The following is a 21,875-nucleotide window of genomic DNA, read 5'->3' on the forward strand; positions in this document are numbered from 1 at the left end:
TCATGGTTTATGGATATAACCTTCACTTACATACATACATAGGTGAGGGGTTGGGTACCTAATTTATCTACGGTTGGTTTCATACATCATTTTATACCCTTACTATTTATGTCACATGGCTGACTTAGCACCAGTTTTCAGGGTTTTAAAGTTTTAAATAGAAAACAGTCTTCATAACAGTAATAGGGAATAGTGAAATAAATCGATGCTGCGCAAAATGGTACAAAAAAATTGACGTCATATAATAAAATAACCAATGAGAGGCGAGTATATATTTTACCATTGGTCAATTACAATGTATACTGGCCTCTCATTAGATAACTTTATAGTATGACGTCATTTTTTTGTACCATTTTGCGCAGCATCAAATAAATCATCATATGAAATATATGTATAATTAATTACTCATTTATTATTTTTACATCATAATGGTACAAAAATGTAAATGAGGTTAAAAGTGATGGATTAACATAATTTAAAAGTAGTATGTTAAAAAATAAACCACCATTCAAGGACTTCCAAGCTTTTTGAGTTTGGGGGGGGGGGGGATTAAAAATTAATTTTTTTGGTGGGGGAGGTAAAAATTAAAAATTCATTGGTGCGGGGGGGGGGTTAATCACCCCTTAACCCTTCAAGCCTTCTAACTGTTTTTCTAAGAAACATTTATGTAAACTTAAGTAAATAAATATCACTAATTATGTCCTTCGCTTAATTAAAAAGAAAACTTTGAATAGAGGAAAAACAATGAAGAGGTTATATAAATGAATTATAACAAAACCTAATTGTTCATAAAAATGTATTAAATGAAGAATTTTAGAAAATGAAGCTTCTCTATTACTAAGATTTTTTGTTGGATTGTTCGTCCAATTATTTTTTAGTGCAGTGGTAAATAATCTTAATAGGTGGAGGTTTATAGATATTTTTTTGGAATTGGTGAGGAGGATGACTCATTTTGAAATGTATTAAAAGTAAAAAATGATGAATTAAAATTAAAAAATCTATCTTAAATGTCTTTGATCAATTCTTGATTGTGTTAGGGAGAGGGGTGGAATTTAGTTAGAAGAAATTGTATAACTTTATATTCCACTAAAAGAAATCAGAAAAGCTACAACAAAGAAAAATTTGTAACCACATAAAGTAACTCTCTTTTATTAAAAATTGAATTAAACTCATAAATTCACACTTCAAAGAGAATAGGGCTACAAAATATAATAAAGTTTATTTCAAGACGCACACTTCCCTAGTACACGAGCTTGAAAACTGTATAAATGATGAAAACATTTAAAAAGCGCAGCTCTGAAATTTTAGTACAAACTGGTGGTAGAGTGTCAGAACTGAATAAGCAGAATACTAATGCACAAGTCTTAACAAAACTAAGCAAATTTGTTGCAAAACTTCTTAAATACAGGGCTTACCTATAATTTTAATACATTGTACTTTGTGGCAATAGGAATCAGATAAAAGGATAATTCTACAAAAATTTGTTGTCAAAAAGAAAAAAAATCAGCATGTTTTAAATGAACGTACGGACTTTTTTATAGAATTGCTACGCTTTTTAAATCGTAAATAATTGTTATAGGAATCATCATGCAAAGTTTGAAAGCGATAGGACATTTCTAACCTATTAAAATTAAAGAAAACATGTCAACCCTATTTATAGAAAAGCTTTGCTTTTAAAAACAAGGCGGATTGTCTCACATGGCATTTGGACTACAACCTCAGAGGCTTCTGTTATTTATCAAATTGATGATTTTAAATTTAAAACTATTATTACCATAGACATTAAAAATGGAGCTTAAAACAACTGTGTTGCAATAAAAGGGTTATTTGTCAGCTGTGTGTAAAATATCTTTACAGAAAGCTTTAAAATTTTGAGTTAAATTGAAGCAGAAATGTAAATTGTGATGTTTGTTTATAAAGTTGAAACAAAGTAGTGAGAATATTTCCCTAAAGACAAATAATTTCTATTCAAATCTCATTTCCAGCACTCAAGATACTCAGAGATCTAAAGGGATAAGACAATGGCCGATTAATAATTAATAGAACATTGAACGTGCATAAAATTACTCCTGCTGAATATTACAATTGGTGGTTGAAACGTTTGGACACTCAAGACAATTCAAAAAAGCTTTCAAAGTTTTTAAGCCAACGAACAAGAAAACGTTATTATAAAACTTTGAGGACTAGTGCAATAAACAGCCTAATGTCCCCTCCCTCCCTGCAAGATACTAGAGGTAGGATAAATAGTAGACTTGTTCACAATTTACATGAACTTTGAATTATGACTTTACACGCAGCGCAACCACTTGTCTTCAAGGATGTGATGGGTATGACACTGTGTTCAAACTAAAGAAACTAAAATGAGTCTTACTGCTGCTATGTCAGATGCTTGATATTAAAGTGGTTGGAAATGCTTTGGTCCAAAGCATGCCTATCTTCTATCCATAAAGAATGTGAAATTCTTATCAACCAATTATTTAAAAAAAAAAATAGACAGGCCTACTGTTCAGCAAAGAGAATATCAATACAAAGTTTTACAAACTTTATGCTCTTTTTATGCATTCATGGATATACATATTTTATATTTACGAACAGAAGAATATTTTCACATTTGACTCGTGCAAATAACCTACAGCAAGATTTAAATACAAATAAATGAAAGACAATTTTTGAGAAATAAATATTAAAACTCAATTGAAAATGTAATTTGGTTTTCTGAGAAATGTAAAACCAAGATGTTAATTTTCTTGGAAATTTGTTATACATCACATTTCTACACTCTTACATATTTATTGCTGCCAGAGAGAGGTGTCTGGTTCGAGTCCTGACCATAACCTGTTGTAATAAAAAAGTTAAAAAGTGTTGGTTATCAATTAAAGGACCTAGTTATCTTTACAAGATAAATGCTTATTTGTCTTTTATTGGGAATCAAATCCCTTTTTTTTTACATACGTCCAATATTTTTGCAATTAACTACAGTCTTATTTCCTAAGTAACTATGGATTACAAATAAGTTTAAAACAGTAAAGTTTAAGAATGTACTGTGTAATGACTTCCTTCTTTGTGTTTTAACTGTTGGTATCTTTATTCTGAGAATCTTTATAAACTTTGTAAGATGTGGCTCAAACATTCTGTACAAATATAATGCTTATTTTCAATGGGGCAGTTTTTAAAATAATGTGGTATGTCCGCAAGTTTCGACCTTCCATACATTTATGATTGTTGTTTTGGTTATAGATATACCATTCAAGTTTCATTATTTAGAATATTTTCCTTTTTATGTAGATTCCCTTCACGTAAATTAATGCTCAGGGATAAAACAACATTTACCATTGTCTGTCAAAAAGTTACTTAAATGATCAGAATTGTAAGGAAATGTTTTCAAGATTTTTAGCTACATTATTTTTAAAGTTTTCGCTTTACTCTCACTTTCTCTCTCTCTCTCTCTCTCTCTCTCTCTCTCTCTCTCTCTCTATCTATCTATCTTTATCTCTCTCTCTCTCTCTCTCTCTGTCTCTCTCTCTCTCTCTTTTATCTCTCTCACTTGCCTGGCAAATATTTACTCTGAAACTAATAAAAGTTTAGAATTTACCATTAACCCATTTAAGAGTTTGTTTATACCTATCTCATGGCAGAGTAATATAATAGTATAGAGTTTGGATGGATTAATGTATACTAGAGCAGCAGAGTAATAGTATAGCGTTTGGGTGGATTAATGTATACTAGAGCACCAGAGTAATAGCATAGAGTTTGGGTGGATTAATGTATACTAGAGCACCAGAGTAATAGTATAGAGTTTGGGTGGATTAATGTATACTAGAGCAGCAGAGTAATAGTATAGAGTTTGGGTGGATTAATGTATACTAGAGCACCAGAGTAATAGTATAGAGTTTGGGTGGATTAATGTATACTAGAGCACCAGAGTAATAGTATAGAGTTTGGATGGATTAATGTATACTAGAGCAGCAGAGTAATAGTATAGAGTTTGGGTGGATTAATGTATACTAGAGCACAAGGTGAAGCAATGCATACTTGAGAAGCACTGTTAATTAATATATGTTAGTGTTGCTGCTTTAGATCACTATAATCCTCTCAAATTCCTTACTGATTATGAGAGAGCAAATATGAATATGAGAGTACCAATATATTAGTCTTTTAGATTTTAAACCAGGCAGCTAATTTTACTCTGAAAAAGTCTTTTCTCTCAAAAATTAACTTTAAATAAACTGATTTAAAGATCAATAAAAGCTATGCTACAAATTGCAAACTCTCTAATTCAGGCGTTAATCAAACTGACTCATATATTTCAATATATTCCTTTCTAAAAAAATCGACCAAAAGAGCTCAAAGCTTTATTTATATATCAAGCCATACATATTTTGTTAATTTTTAATCATCATCATCATTGCCTTTTAGTTCTCGGCAGAACGTAGGCCATGCACAATGGTTCTCCAATCTTCCTTTTTTTGGGCACGTTTTGAGGCATTGCTGAAAGATGGAATTTTCTTTTCTTTCAGTTCACTTAAGAGTTCCCTCCTCCAGGTTGTTTTTGGTCTACCTGGTTTCCTCTTTCCTACATGGGGGTTCCAAGTCAAGGCTTGATTGGTTATATCATCATGCCCTTTCCTTAGAGTGTGCCCCAGCCATCTCCATTTTCTCTGTTTTATTGTCAGTTTAATGTCTGACATATCACTGCGCTCTAGAAGCTCAGCATTTGTGATCTTATTAGGCCAAAAGATCTTGTGGATTCTCCTTAGACATTTATTGACATATGTCTGTAGCTTGGAGACCACTGCTGTGTTTAGGAACCAAGTTTCAGCCCCATACAGCAAAACAGAGAGAACATTTGACTTGAACAGTCTTAACTTGGTCTTTATGGAGATGTTGTTGGAATTCCAAATTTTGTTAAGGCTGGCAAAGGCTGTCCTAGATTTGTTAATTCTAGCTTTAACATCTGTTAAAGTGCCTCCAGCTTCATCAATTTTACTTCCAAGATACTCAAAACAATCTACATCCTCAAGAATTTGGTCTCCAATAGTAATTGGTTCTTGGGAATTTGCATTTAATCTGAGTATTTTGGTTTTAGGAACATTTATTTCTAGTCCAATTTTCTTGGAGGTTTCAGCTATCCTGTTAGTCCTTCTTTGCATTTGACTTCTATTGCTTGTTAACAAAGCGATATCATCAGCAAAGTCCAGATCTCCTAAATATTTGGGATTGCCAAATAGCTCCCAACGAATGCCATCATTACTTTCACAGTTCTTCATGATCCAGTCAATGGCAAGGAGGAAAAGGAAGGGAGAAAGAAGGCATCCTTGTCTGACGCCTGTTACAATCTCAAAAAAGGTTGATAGTTTACCTTTATACATTACATTTCCACCTCCTTTATGATAGATAGCTTTAATGATATTGATTATCTTTTCTGGAATGCCATAGTGACGGCAGATTTTCCAGAGAGATCTTCTGTCTAAAGAATCAAATGCTTTTTTGTAGTCAATGAAGTTTACAAAAAGCTCAGAGTTCCATTCCTTGGATTGCTCTATGATGATTCTTAGAGAGGTTATCTGATCAATAGTGGAACGGTTTGGTCTAAATCCAGCCTGATTAGGTCTTAGCTTTTCATTAACCTTCTTCTTTATTCTATTAAGAAGAATCTTACTAAGGATACGGCCAGGTACTGAAAGGAGCATTATCCCTCTGTAGTTTCCACATTGGGTCAAGTCTCCTTTTTTGGCTAGTATTGAGATATGTCCATTCTTCCAGTCCTCTGGGCATAACTCATCATTCCATATCTTTGTGATCAAAGGTAGGAATGCCTCAGCAGATGTATCTAGGTCTGCTTTTATGACCTCAGCTGGTATGTTATCAGGTCCAGCGGCCTTGTTATTTTTCAAACTTTTAATGGCCTCCTTGATTTCCAATAGATTTGGCGCTCGACAGTCAATGTCAAGTGCATCTGAGGGTGGAATCTCAGTTTCTTCCTCTGGAACTGGAAGATTCAGCAGTTCAGTGAAGTGCTCTGCCCATCTATTTAGAATATCTTCATCAGTTTTAAGGAGTGAACCATCCTTGTCCCTGATGTGTGATCCTGATTTGTGTACTTTACCTGCAATGCTCTTTGTAATCTCATAGACATCTTTCATTCTATTTTGATTAGCAGCATTTTCTGCTTGCATAGCAAGGTTTTCCAAGTGTTCTTTTTTGTCAATTCTGACACTTCTTTGGATTTCCCTGCTGAGCATCTTATACAGGTCTTTATCTTCTGGAGAGTTTCTGGAGAGTGTCTTTTGTCTTACCTCTCTTCTTTGATCCATGAGATCTATGGATCTTTGAGTGATCCACGGCTTTTGGTTAGCCTTTTTGAAACCTAATTTTTCTTGGCTAGTATCATTATAAACTTTTTTGATACCTTGCCAAATATCTTCAACTCCATCATCCTCTTGAAGAGTCAACGACTCAAATCTGTTCTTTAGAGTGAGCTTAAACTCTTGTAGCTTATCAGAGTTTTGAAGGGTTGTTAAGTTATACTTTTTCCTGGGGTTAGGCTTTGTGTCCTGCTTTTTAAATCTAAGCCGAACTTTAGAAGATAGAAGATAATGGTCTGAATTAACATCAGGTCCTCTTTCAACCCTGACATCAAGGAGAGAACCTTTAAAACGTCTAGATATACAGATGTGATCTATCTGATTAAAGGTTCTTTGATCTGGTGATCTCCAGGTGGCAGTATGAATCTTCTTGTGTTTAAAGATGGTTCCACCAATGACAAGTTTGTTTTCAGTACAAAAACTTACAAGTCTATCACCATTGTCATTATCCTTGCCATTACTTAAGCCTAGGCCATATCTGCCCATGACTTCTTCTAAATTTTCATTATTACTCCCCACTTGAGCATTGAAATCTCCTAGGAGCATGGTGAGGTCCTTTTCTTTATGACCATTCTTAAATACAGAGTCAAGCTGGTCATAAAATTCGTTTTTGACCTCTGTATCTGCTTGTTCTGTAGGAGCATATGCTACTATTATTCTCAGATTGATGTTTTTATCTGAGGATTTGAAGTAAGCCTCCATGATTCTTGGACCATGGGGTTGCCAACTGATCATGGCCTGCTCTGCTTGCTTGGTCAGCATAAGAGCCACCCCTTGGTTATGTCCTAGATCCTCATTCATATGGCCTGAGTAAAGTATTTTCAAGCCAGAATGATGTTTAAACTCTCCATTATTTGTCCACCTTGATTCGGTGATAGCCAGGATATCAACCTTGGCTTTAAGCATTTCTCGGCAAATGTTTTCTGTCTGGCCTGACTGAAACATTGTCCGAACATTCCATGTGCAAATTTTTGCTGGTCTGCGGGAATTCAGAATCATCCGCCTGACTGGTCCTTTAGCGGTTTCCCAGCCAAACATCATATTGTTGTTTCCAACCTCTACTTCGTTCCCGAGCCCAAAGTTAAATTGGTCTTTACTTTGTGCAGATTGAACGTGAGCAGGTTTTTTCTAGGGAAGGATTGTTAGCCCCACCCAAACCCCCTGAACTGGGGGAAGTGACCAGAATTCAGTCTGGCATCTACCCTAGGACCTTTCCAGCACAGTAGGACTCTTCTGGTGTAGCTCCTAGGATCATTGATGCACGGTGCAGGATGGACGGCGTGCACGTAACTGGTCTCCCATCCCGTTAATTTTTAATAGCCTAAGTAATTTGTTAAACTTAGATAAATAGAAAGATAAATGGAAAAACGGTTACAGATACTTTTGTATGCAAAAATACTTTGTAAGCAAAACTGTAAATAGAATTAAGTTAAGTACTGGTATATTACTTTAAAATTTTAATTATATTGCAAAAAAGCTAGTTATTTTGAACATTAGGATCTTAGAAACTACCAACATAAGTATATTCCAAGAGTTAAGTAACATTTTAATAACTAATTCATCTACATATGTCAAAAGATATATTGCATATTTAAATAAATCACAGTCACTACAAGCATAAAGTATTGAAAAGGAGCGATGTTCTTTCTGAAGTCATCTGTTTACCTAACTAATCCTGACAAAGTGACATTTGTTATAGGGTAGATACGCTTCAGGCAATTGCAATTTTTTACACACTTAATGAAGATGTTCTTAGAGTGGGAACTTTGGCTATCCATCTATTTTTTACAATCTATATATTTAACTATCCATCTATCTTTATATTTAATCTTTTTTTTGTGAGGGGAGGGGGTAAAAAAGCTTTTTTCATTGTTTTCTATTTATTATTTTTAAATTAATTATTCATTTACTTATTTCAAATAAAAATATCTATCTATTCTTTTCCGTCTCTGCAATTTTGCTAAAATATTTGCCACACATTTTTTCGCACTCAAAGTATTAGAAAAAATATAATAGAGATAAAACATAAGAAGTATAAAAACTAAATTAATGAATAAACTAAGATAATAAACTAGGAGCAAATGATAAATATTTAAGATACAGCCAATCCGCCCTTACCTATTTTATTTTTATAGCAGCTTAATATTGATTTGTTTACACCTATTGTGTAATTCTAAGTGGTTATGACTTTTTTAAATTTGTAATTTGATGGGGATGTGCCAGGGTGGTTTAAGGGGGAGAGGTTTATATGGTTTGAGCCCTCAGGGGTGTATCCTCCGGCCTTAGTTTTGACAGAAAGCAAGATAATCCCCCCCCCCCAATTAACTGCACTCTATCTCCTTTTTTAGAGATGCTACTTATCTGAAATTTCAATATTTACTATCTCTATTGGCGAAGACTACCAAGAAATGACATTAACCTCTGAATTCTTGGTTCATGAGAAACTATCTATCTAGCTAGCTAAATATCTGGCTACCTTTCTAGCTATCTTTTGAAGCATAGCTTTTCCAAAATCGTGGTAAATAAAGTATTATGGTTCTATTTTTGTTTGTTAAGATCTCGCTAACTACTGAACCGATAGAGTTCCCATTTCAGGAAGTCCCAGGATTGTTTTAAGCTATTGCACCAATGCACCAATGATCATTTAATACCCAAAATATTATATCCATCTATCTTTTTAGTTGGCTAAAAACCTTAGATACTTTAGATTGGTTGGTTCCAAATTAGGAGTGCAAAATATTTTCAATTAATAATTTTAATCTATCTCATTACCAATTTATTATCAGTCTTGAGATCTCTGGTTCTTTGTGGTGTTTTAAAATCCACCAGTAAAGATTCCTATTTGTGAATGTTATTATCCTTGTTTTAGAATATATATATTTCCCTCTCATAAGATCATGGGAAAGGTCTTCACAAAACTAAAAGCTTCTTCCCAACTTTTTCCCCAGGGGGAGGGACAAATAATCTTTCATTATTTGAAAACAGTGAATACATATATAAAACAAAGGTGATCATGGCTGTCTTAACATCGATAGTAAAATATATTTAGAATATATTTCATTCAGTATTTAGTATTTGTGACATACTCATGTTGATATAATAATAATAATACGCTTGACTGGGAAGCATTATTTTGGCTTTCACAATTTTTCCATTTTAATAGTCGACCAATAGGCATGTGATAAAGTATAGTCAAAGCTATCACATTTTTTAAAACAGTTTTTTTTTCTTTGAAGCAAAATGTGTATATCTAAAATGGCTGGTGCAATTGGGTTGAGACTTTTAGGGAGGCTTCATGTATGTATCAGGATGGTTTTAGGCTTTTTTCATGATTCCTTCTTTTTCAGTCAAAGTCCATAGTTATAGACACAATATAACAACATTTCTAAAATCAACCATTTTACTAACAGAAATTATTTCTAACATGTAATTAACACTAATCTAATAATTACATATTGAAATAACAAAAAGTTTATGAGCAAATGTGTCTCAAAGCCATGTTTCCCTTTCGCTCATAAAATTTGCCAAGCGCCTCTCCCTTTTTTATGACAAATGATTCGTACACAGTGGGAAAAAACTTAAAAAGACGTGAAGTGTACCAAAGAACATTATTTCTCCAATATGTCACCCATGATCACACTTCTAAGCCAGAACCACTAAATAAAATAGTCGACACAAACCATAAAAATTTATTGGCACTATTTTTGAAAGGGTAAACAATATGACTATCTGACAAAGGTTCTTACAATCAAAGGGTTAATTATCTGTAACTGTCAGACACCTGACTTATTTATATGAAAAGTATAGCCATGAATTTTATTAGCGGATCTTTCGGGTTCCATTATTGAAGTTTTTTCCCATAGTGCTTTGGTACTTCTGTTTCTTCCTTATGAAGAATGAGTTGAATTTTTTTATAATTGAGGTTTTCTGCCACTTTTGCTACCTATTATTAGGTTTTATTAGGGAGGAGATAGAACAATGGAACTGAAAGTAATCTATACCTTTATCTCTCACCCAAACTATGTTAGATTTCAAAGGCAGGCTTTCATAATTTAAGATGCTTATTTTGCAATGCTACTTGAAAGAAAAGTAGATAAAATTGGTTTTGAAAATATCAATACAGACTAAACCTCACCTAATAAAAACTTTGTGATAATGACCTAAAATATGAGAAGTAAACATAAAGATTTTTAAAATCCATTTTTTAGAACAAGAGCATAAAATTTAAACGTTATTAGTGAGAATCACGAACGAAGATAAGTGTTCCTAATGGTATTTTCTTATGTCAGGCTTATGTAAGCTTTTAGTTAAGTATCCCTATGAAGTTTCTAAGTTATTGTTAAGTATTCCTAAATGTAGTAATGTTAAGTAAGACTTAGGGAAGCTTTAAGGTACCTTATGAAGTTTACTAGGGGTTCCTATTTTGTTCTTAGTTACATTAAGTTAGGTCAAGAAAAATCAGGTTTGATACACGAGTACCTTTTTGGTTATGTCTTAAAACAGCCAATTGTTTTTCTAACTAAAGATTTTTAAAAAATATTTCTATCTTTTTTAAGTTTTTGAGCACGGTTCCTTGTAAATTCTGCCACATACATCCTATCTGTGTTATACATAATAGCAATTAACCATCTAAGGCCTCTTTATAGATTTTTTTTTATTTTCATAATTATAAAGAATGGTTACTTCAAAATATTTTTTATAGGGTGATTTTTTTAGTTGAAAATATGGTAAATTAACCTCCCCAATATATATAAAAAACACAAATCATATTCAAATATTGGAAATGGGCAGGTGTGCTAAACATTTGCAAATTTTTTTTTTCGTTAAAATGAATGAACAACAAAATAGATGTAATTATTTCATTCTACATTTAAAGAGCTATAATTCAAATTTTATTACAATGAGTACACTTTTAGTTATTTATAATGTTTCTTTTTTTCTATTTATGTAGACGAAAAAAACTTTACTCTAATTAAGACTTATCTTTCATATTTTTTAATTTTATTTTTTAATTATTTAATTAGGGTTACATAAAATTACTTAGGTATACTTAACATATAAAAGGTATCTTATCTAGTTAAGTCAGGTAGAAAGCAAGTACAAATTCTCATTCAATCCAGGGAGGGAGGGGTCATTGGGCTTTCTAAAATATTACATTAGTCCCCAAATTTGTATTATAACGTTTTCTTATTCAATAGCTTAATAACTTTTGGGACTTTTTTTCTAAATTTAATTGGTATGTTCATTAATCTTAATATCCAGCCGTTTCAACCACTAATTGTACAGTACAAGGACGTCCAAGCCTTTTTTATATGGGGGGGAGGTAGATCAAAATTCAAAAATTTTGCCTAGGCATCCCAAAATTCAATTTGGGCGGGGTATCAATTTATCTACTATTGTCTTATCCCTTTAGATCCCTGATTTCATCTACATTTAACTGATTGATATAATATTCATTTGTGTTCCTTCAGATGCGCTAAAATCCGTATACTAAAGTAGCAGGATGTTTGTTTGTCTGTGTGTCTGTCTGTGTGTCTGTACCAAAGGATCTCGCTAAACGCTGAACCGATCGGGTTCTCCTTAATATGTAGATTCTAATGGTTTCTGGGAAGGTTTATGACTATTTTGGGAGAGGGTACAACCAACCTCCCAAGAGAAATGACAAAAAATCGAAATATTTAAAATATATGGGAGACTTCATTGTAACATAAAGAGAATTATCGTAAAATAAAGAAGTAATGTAGAGACTTTAACAAATAAAAACATCTAAAGTGCCACTAGAGGCCTCTAGGGGCGTAGCTGCTATTTTAGAAATAAAGTAAAAGTGAAGGTAAATACAATGGTCATAAAAAAAGAGATATAATCAAGGATGTTTAAAATATCTTGCTAGCTTCTGGAATGAATAGGTTTCTTTTCATGGAAGCTTCTTATATGCCATTAGTTATATTTAAAAAAAAAAGGAAACTTATTCTTGCTTTAAAAAAACTTTTAAAGATACTAAAAACTGTTTTCATGCGTAGTTCTTAGTCCAGTCCTACACACACAGACAGACATACACCATATCTTTTGGCTACCCCTCTAAAGATATTAGATTTATATGAATTGCTTCAAAATGTTTTGTACAGGATGATTTTTAAAAGCGAGGCTTTTCTATAATTAGGGTCGGTCCGTCCAAGATAGATAGCTTTTATTTGTTAATTTAGGCATGTTAGAATTGTCCTATTGATTTCAAACTTTGCATGATGATTCCTGTAGTAGTTAGGTACGATTTAGAAAGCATAGCAACTCTATAATCATCACCAGAATGTCCGTACGTCCATTTTAAACATGTTGATTTTTCTACTTTTTTAACAACAATTTTTGGGTATAGTCCTTTCCATGACATCGCTCCATATGGGGCGATGATTTTAATTGATCGCCTCTTATGACAAGGGGCGATGTATTGGCTCCTTGAAAGGAGCGATTTAATAGCCCCTTATAACAAGAGGCGATGTTATGACTCCTTGAAAGGAGCGATTTGATAGCCCCTTGCCCTAAGAGGCGATTAAATGATCCTTTATCGCTCCTTTATCGCCCCTTCTAAAGAGGAGATGATATGTCCTCTTATCCCAAGGGGCTATTTAATTAAATATCGCCTCTTCATGGCCCCTTCACTATTATATATATCTTAGTCCCTTGATGGCCCCTACATCGCTCCTACATCGCCCCTTCATCGCTCCTCCATCGCTCCTTCTCCAAATTTATATTACATTGTACTTTGATGGCCCCTACATCGCCCCTCCATCGCTCCTACATCACCCCTTCATCGCTCCTTCTTCAAATTTATATTACATTGTACTTTGATGGCCCCTACATCGCCCCTCCATCGCTCCTACATCGCCCCTTCATCGCTCCTTCTTCAAATTTATATTACATTGTACTGTGATGGCCCCTACATCGCTCCTACATCGCTCCTTCATCGCTCCTACATCGCCCCTTCATCGCTCCTTCTCCAAATTTATATTACATTGCAACTTGATGGCCCCTACATCGCTCCTACATCGCTCCTCCATCGCCCCTTCATCACTCCTTCTCCAAATTTATATAACATTGCAACTTGATGGCCCCTACATCGCTGCTACATCGCTCCTCCATCGCTCCTCCATCGCTCCTACATCGCCCCTTCATCGCTCCTTCCACAAATTTATATTACATTGTACTTTGATGGCCCCTACATCTCTCCTCCATCGCTCCTCCATCGCCCCATCGCCCCTTAATAGCCCCTTACCTTAATTTATATAAAAAAAGCCCCTACATAGCCTCTCCATCGCCCCTTAATAGCTCCTTACCTTAATTTTTATAACATAGCCCCTACATAGCCTCTCCATCGCCCCTTAATAGCCCCTTATCTTAATTTATATAACAAAGCCCCTACATAGCCTCTCCATCGCCCCTAATAGCCCCTTACCTTTATTTATATAACAAAGCTCCTACATAGCCTCTCCATTGCCCCTTAATAGTCCCTTACCTTAATTTATATAACATAGCTCCTACATAGCCTCTCCATCGCCCCTTAAAAGCCCATTACCTTAATTTATATAACATAGCCCCTACATAGCCTCTCCATCGCCCCTTACCTTAATTTATATAACATAGCCCCTACATAGCCTCTCCATCGCCCCTTAATAGCTCCTTACCTTAATTTATATAACATAGCCCCTACATAGCCTCTCCATCGCCCCTTAATAGCCCCTTACCTTAATTTATATAACATAGCCTCTACATAGCCTCTCCATCGCCCCTTAATAGCCCCTTACCTTAATTTATATAACATAGCCCTACATAGCCTCTCCATCGCCCCTTAATAGCCCCTTACCTTAATTTATATAGCATAGCCCCTACATAGCCTCTCCATCGCCCCTTAATAGCCTCTTACCTTAATTTATATAATCCTTACCTTAATATATATAACATAGCCCCTACATAGCCTCTCCATCGCCCCTAAATAGCCCCTTACCCTAATTTATATAACATAGCCCCTACATAGCCTCTCCATCGCCCCTTAATAGCTCCTTACCTTAATTTATATAACATAGCCCCTACATAGCCTCTCCATCGCCCCTTAATAGCCCCTTACCTTAATTTATATAACATAGCCCTACATAGCCTCTCCATCGCCCCTTAATAGCCCCTTACCTTCATTTATATAGCATAGCCCCTACATAGCCTCTCCATCGCCCCTTAATAGCCTCTTACCTTAATTTATATAATCCTTACCTTAATATATATAACATAGCCCCTACATAGCCTCTCCATCGCCCCTAAATAGCCCCTTACCCTAATTTATATAACATAGCCCCTACATAGCCTCTCCATCGCCCCTTAATAGCCCCTTACCTTAATTTATATAACATAGCCTCTACATAGCCTCTCCATCGCCCCTTAATAGCCCCTTACCTTAATTTATATAACATAGCCCTACATAGCCTCTCCATCGCCCCTTAATAGCCCCTTACCTTAATTTATATAGCATAGCCCCTACATAGCCTCTCCATCGCCCCTTAATAGCCCCTTACCTTAATTTATATAATCCTTACCTTAATATATATAACATAGCCCCTACATAGCCTCTCCATCGCCCCTAAATAGCCCCTTACCCTAATTTATATAACATAGCCCCTACATAGCCTCTCCATCGCCCCTTAATAGCTCCTTACCTTAATTTATATAACATAGCCCCTACATAGCCTCTCCATCGCCCCTTAATAGCCCCTTACCTTAATTTATATAACATAGCCCTACATAGCCTCTCCATCGCCCCTTAATAGCCCCTTACCTTAATTTATATAGCATAGCCCCTACATAGCCTCTCCATCGCCCCTTAATAGCCTCTTACCTTAATTTATATAATCCTTACCTTAATATATATAACATAGCCCCTACATAGCCTCTCCATCGCCCCTAAATAGCCCCTTACCCTAATTTATATAACATAGCCCCTACATAGCCTCTCCATCGCCCCTTAATAGCCCCTTACCTTAATTTATATAACATAGCCTCTACATAGCCTCTCCATCGCCCCTTAATAGCCCCTTACCTTAATTTATATAACATAGCCCTACATAGCCTCTCCATCGCCCCTTAATAGCCCCTTACCTTAATTTATATAGCATAGCCCCTACATAGCCTCTCCATCGCCCCTTAATAGCCTCTTACCTTAATTTATATAATCCTTACCTTAATATATATAACATAGCCCCTACATAGCCTCTCCATCGCCCCTGAATAGCCCCTTACCCTAATTTATATAACATAGCCCCTACATAGCCTCTCCATCGCCCCTTAATAGCTCCTTACCTTAATTTATATAACATAGCCCCTACATAGCCTCTCCATCGCCCCTTAATAGCCCCTTACCTTAATTTATATAACATAGCCTCTACATAGCCTCTCCATCGCCCCTTAATAGCCCCTTACCTTAATTTATATAACATAGCCCTACATAGCCTCTCCATCGCCCCTTAATAGCCCCTTACCTTAATTTATATAGCATAGCCCCTACATAGCCTCTCCATCGCCCCTTAATAGCCTCTTACCTTAATTTATATAATCCTTACCTTAATATATATAACATAGCCCCTACATAGCCTCTCCATCGCCCCTAAATAGCCCCTTACCCTAATTTATATAACATAGCCCCTACATAGCCTCTCCATCGCCCCTTAATAGCTCCTTACCTTAATTTATATAACATAGCCCCTACATAGCCTCTCCATCGCCCCTTAATAGCCCCTTACCTTAATTTATATAACATAGCCCTACATAGCCTCTCCATCGCCCCTTAATAGCCCCTTACCTTCATTTATATAGCATAGCCCCTACATAGCCTCTCCATCGCCCCTTAATAGCCTCTTACCTTAATTTATATAATCCTTACCTTAATATATATAACATAGCCCCTACATAGCCTCTCCATCGCCCCTAAATAGCCCCTTACCCTAATTTATATAACATAGCCCCTACATAGCCTCTCCATCGCCCCTTAATAGCCCCTTACCTTAATTTATATAACATAGCCTCTACATAGCCTCTCCATCGCCCCTTAATAGCCCCTTACCTTAATTTATATAACATAGCCCTACATAGCCTCTCCATCGCCCCTTAATAGCCCCTTACCTTAATTTATATAGCATAGCCCCTACATAGCCTCTCCATCGCCCCTTAATAGCCCCTTACCTTAATTTATATAATCCTTACCTTAATATATATAACATAGCCCCTACATAGCCTCTCCATCGCCCCTAAATAGCCCCTTACCCTAATTTATATAACATAGCCCCTACATAGCCTCTCCATCGCCCCTTAATAGCTCCTTACCTTAATTTATATAACATAGCCCCTACATAGCCTTTCCATCGCCCCTTAATAGCCCCTTACCTTAATTTATATAACATAGCCCTACATAGCCTCTCCATCGCCCCTTAATAGCCCCTTACCTTAATTTATATAGCATAGCCCCTACATAGCCTCTCCATCGCCCCTTAATAGCCTCTTACCTTAATTTATATAATCCTTACCTTAATATATATAACATAGCCCCTACATAGCCTCTCCATCGCCCCTAAATAGCCCCTTACCCTAATTTATATAACATAGCCCCTACATAGCCTCTCCATCGCCCCTTAATAGCCCCTTACCTTAATTTATATAACATAGCCTCTACATAGCCTCTCCATCGCCCCTTAATAGCCCCTTACCTTAATTTATATAACATAGCCCTACATAGCCTCTCCATCGCCCCTTAATAGCCCCTTACCTTAATTTATATAGCATAGCCCCTACATAGCCTCTCCATCGCCCCTTAATAGCCTCTTACCTTAATTTATATAATCCTTACCTTAATATATATAACATAGCCCCTACATAGCCTCTCCATCGCCCCTGAATAGCCCCTTACCCTAATTTATATAACATAGCCCCTACATAGCCTCTCCATCGCCCCTTAATAGCTCCTTACCTTAATTTATATAACATAGCCCCTACATAGCCTCTCCATCGCCCCTTAATAGCCCCTTACCTAAATTTATATAACATAGCCTCTACATAGCCTCTCCATCGCCCCTTAATAGCCCCTTACCTTAATTTATATAACATAGCCCTACATAGCCTCTCCATCGCCCCTTAATAGCCCCTTACCTTAATTTATATAACATAGCCTCTACATAGCCTCTCCATCGCCCCTTAATAGCCCCTTACCTTAATTTATATAACATAGCCCTACATAGCCTCTCCATCGCCCCTTAATAGCCCCTTACCTTAATTTATATAGCATAGCCCCTACATAGCCTCTCCATCGCCCCTTAATAGCCTCTTACCTTAATTTATATAATCCTTACCTTAATATATATAACATAGCCCCTACATAGCCTCTCCATCGCCCCTGAATAGCCCCTTACCCTAATTTATATAACATAGCCCCTACATAGCCTCTCCATCGCCCCTTAATAGCTCCTTACCTTAATTTATATAACATAGCCCCTACATAGCCTCTCCATCGCCCCTTAATAGCCCCTTACCTTAATTTATATAACATAGCCTCTACATAGCCTCTCCATCGCCCCTTAATAGCCCCTTACCTTAATTTATATAACATAGCCCTACATAGCCTCTCCATCGCCCCTTAATAGCCCCTTACCTTAATTTATATAGCATAGCCCCTACATAGCCTCTCCATCGCCCCTTAATAGCCTCTTACCTTAATTTATATAATCCTTACCTTAATATATATAACATAGCCCCTACATAGCCTCTCCATCGCCCCTAAATAGCCCCTTACCCTAATTTATATAACATAGCCCCTACATAGCCTCTCCATCGCCCCTTAATAGCTCCTTACCTTAATTTATATAACATAGCCCCTACATAGCCTCTCCATCGCCCCTTAATAGCCCCTTACCTTAATTTATATAACATAGCCCTACATAGCCTCTCCATCGCCCCTTAATAGCTCCTTACCTTAATTTATATAACATAGCCCCTACATAGCCTCTCCATCGCCCCTTAATAGCCTCTTACCTTAATTTATATAATCCTTACCTTAATATATATAACATAGCCCCTACATAGCCTCTCCATCGCCCCTAAATAGCCCCTTACCCTAATTTATATAACATAGCCCCTACATAGCCTCTCCATCGCCCCTTAATAGCCCCTTACCTTAATTTATATAACATAGCCTCTACATAGCCTCTCCATCGCCCCATAATAGCCTCTTACCTTAATTATGTAACATAGCCCCTACATAGCCTCTCCATCGCCCCTTAATATCCCCTTACCTTAATTATATAACATAGCTCCTACATAGCCTCCCCATCGCCCCTTAATAGCCCCTTACCCGATTTTATATAACATAGCCCCTAAATAGCCTCTCCATCGCCCCTTAATAGCCCCTTACCTTAATTTATATAACATAGCCCCTACATAGCCTCTCCATCGCCCCTTAATAGTCCTTTACCTTTATTTATATAAAATAGCCCCTATATAGCCTCTCCATCGCCCCTTAATAGCCAATTTATATAACATAGCCGCTACATAGCCTCTCCATCGCCCCTTAATAGCTCCTTACCTTAATTTATATAACATAGCCTCTCCATCGCCCCTTAATAGCCCTCCATCGCCACTTAAAAGCCCCTTACCTTAATTTATATAACATAGCCTCTACATAGCCTCTCCATCGCCCCTTAATAGCCCCTTATATCCTCCTTCAAAACAGTTATACACCTTCCCAGGATCTATTGGAAGCTACCCTATAAAGGAGAACCATATTGGTTCTGCAGTTAGCGATCTTCTTTGATACATACAGACAATGATCCTGTTACTTTTTATAAGGATTAAAAATAAAATGGCCTAAAGCCATCTCATTACCCATAGGAAGCTTCACTGTAAAGGAGAACCATGTCGGTTTAGTGGTTAGCAAGGTACAGACAGACATACATACAGACAAAGATCCTGTTACTTTATTATAAGGATTAAAATAAAATAGTTATTAACCTCCCCAGGACCTATGAGAAGCTACCCTATTAAGGAGAACGATCTCAGGACCTATAGGAATCTTCACTGTAAAGGAGAACCATATTGGTTCAGCGGTTAGCAAGATCCTTCGGTACAGACAGACATTCATACATACAGACAAAGATTCTGTTAATTTATTTTAAGAAATACAGATAAAATTGTTATAAACCTTTCCAGGCCTAAAACCATCTCAGGACCTAATTTCTGCCGTTGACAACTCGAGTTAAGTTACTATATTATTTTTACAATGTTTAACTTATCTGTTATTATTGGCTGACGAAAAGTTTGGGCAAAAAAAAAATTTATTCTTCAATGAAATATCTCTCCAGTATAATTTTGCCAAGTGCTAATTTATTAAGAATAAAGTTTGCCACAAATTTACCAAAAAATCTCATTGTCATTTCGCCAGGGAGGATTAGGATAGTTCCCAAAGTGTTATAAGTTGGCTTATCCAAGAGTGCTGTCTAGTCTCCAAAGTTTTATAATACCGTTTTCTTATTCGTTAGATTAACAACCTTGGGGACTTTTTATTGTTTTGTGATTGTTTAGTTCATTAAGTTGAGTGTCTAAATGTTTCAACCACTAATTCTAAACTAAAGAAGGGGTAATTTTGTGAATCATCAATGGGAATAATTAATATATAAACATACATATATATACAGTGTTTTTTTTTATGAGAGCATTTTTGAAAGCAATTTTACCCTACTTATAGTTATCAGAATTTAATGATTAATGGCTTATTCTCTTCGTTTTTTATAACCATTAACAGAAAAGCAAAAAAATATTTCAGTTTTTATTTAAAAAGTACAGTAAATTCAAAATTTCAAAACATGGGTGTCAACATCTAAAATAGTTATTTCTCGCATCGTATTATAAACGGCTTTCCGCGGATATAGAAAGTACAATTATGAGATTAAAACTAGTTTTTTTAGCCCCGAGGTGCAGAAGGCACCGGCTAAAAAAACTGGGTTTAATCTTATGATTGTACATATCTATATTCGTAGAAAGCTGGATATAATACGATGCTAGACATAGTTTTTTCGTATGGATGAGAACCGGTTCCTATCCACCGGATTCAAATGAATACGAGAAATGGTTTTAGCGCATTTTTCTTATGCTCAAATCTTCTACCCTTTCCAAGAATGGAGGGAGTACATTGGGGGGCCAGTATTCCCTCCCTGGTTGAGATATGGCCTTCAAATTTCAAAATGTTCTAGTACATGTCACAAGTAGTATCTATATAAATTTTTAGCTCAATATCTCAACTTTGAAGCGTTTTGCAGCCATTCTTGCAAAGGTAGATTATAAGAAAAATGCACTAAAACCATTTTTAGATGTTGACACCTAAGTTTTAAATTTTTTAATTTACTGTACTTTTTGAATAAAAACTGAAATATTTTTTGCTTTTCTATTAAAGGTTATAAAAAAGAAGAGAATAAGCCATTAATCATTAAATTCTAATAACTATAAGTAAGGTAAAATTGCTTTCAAAAAAGTTCTCATAAAAAAACACACTGTATATATGTATATATATCATTTTATCGACAATCGTCTTATCCCTGTAGATCTCTGATTATCAGAGCATTTTTGAAATATTTGCTGCTTATTTTTTGGCTGCCTTTGGCAAAATAATTTTTTTTCATAAAAAATGTATACAAAATTATCGTATTAATTTGGTAAATATATCATTGCACTTGAATTATTTTTAAGTCACTAACGGCTAATCCCATAGATGACCCTAGGAGTACTTTAATGAATAGATGTGGTGGAGAGGGGGGGGAGGGGGAAGGTTAAGAATTTAAGGGAAGTGATACCTTCCGGGGGCTGAAAGTGTTAGTCCCCTCCCCAAAATGAAAACTTTTCCTGCGAGTAAAATAAGCTTCAATGTAAAGGAGAAGCATATCGGTTCAGTTGATACTGATAAACATCCTGTTACTTTAATGTAAATATTAGTTTAAGGATAGTCTGTATAATCTCAGGGATAAAGGAAACATTAGGCAATTTTTACAATAGTCTCCAAAGTTTTATAATGAAGTTTTCTTATTCGTTGGCTCAAAACTTTGGGGACTTTTGTCATATTTTGGTTGTAGTGTTGCAATTTTGTGTATCGTTATTAGGGATGGATAAAAATTTATCGGCCATTGTCTTATTCCTTTAGATCCTTGGTATAATCAACTGAATAACAGTTCCAACAACAAAAATTAAGATATTGCTTCGCTTTTTATGGACAAATATCCTGTTATTTTATTATAAGGAAAAAAAATAAACTATCTTAAAATCATCTCAGTACTCAGCGGTTAGCAAGATCCTACGGTATAGACAGACAGACATACATCATATCGGTTTAGCAGCAAACGAGATCCTTTGCTACAGACAAAAAAAAACTTTGTATATCGACTAGCGGCTACGCCCCCAGCATCTATTGGCTCTGTATTCAAAGGGGAATGAATAAAAGCCTAA

The sequence above is a fragment of the Acartia tonsa genome, chromosome 9 (genome assembly GCF_053477335.1).
Source record: "Acartia tonsa isolate MP-2025a chromosome 9, ASM5347733v1, whole genome shotgun sequence".
Lineage (NCBI taxonomy): Eukaryota > Metazoa > Arthropoda > Copepoda > Calanoida > Acartiidae > Acartia > Acartia tonsa.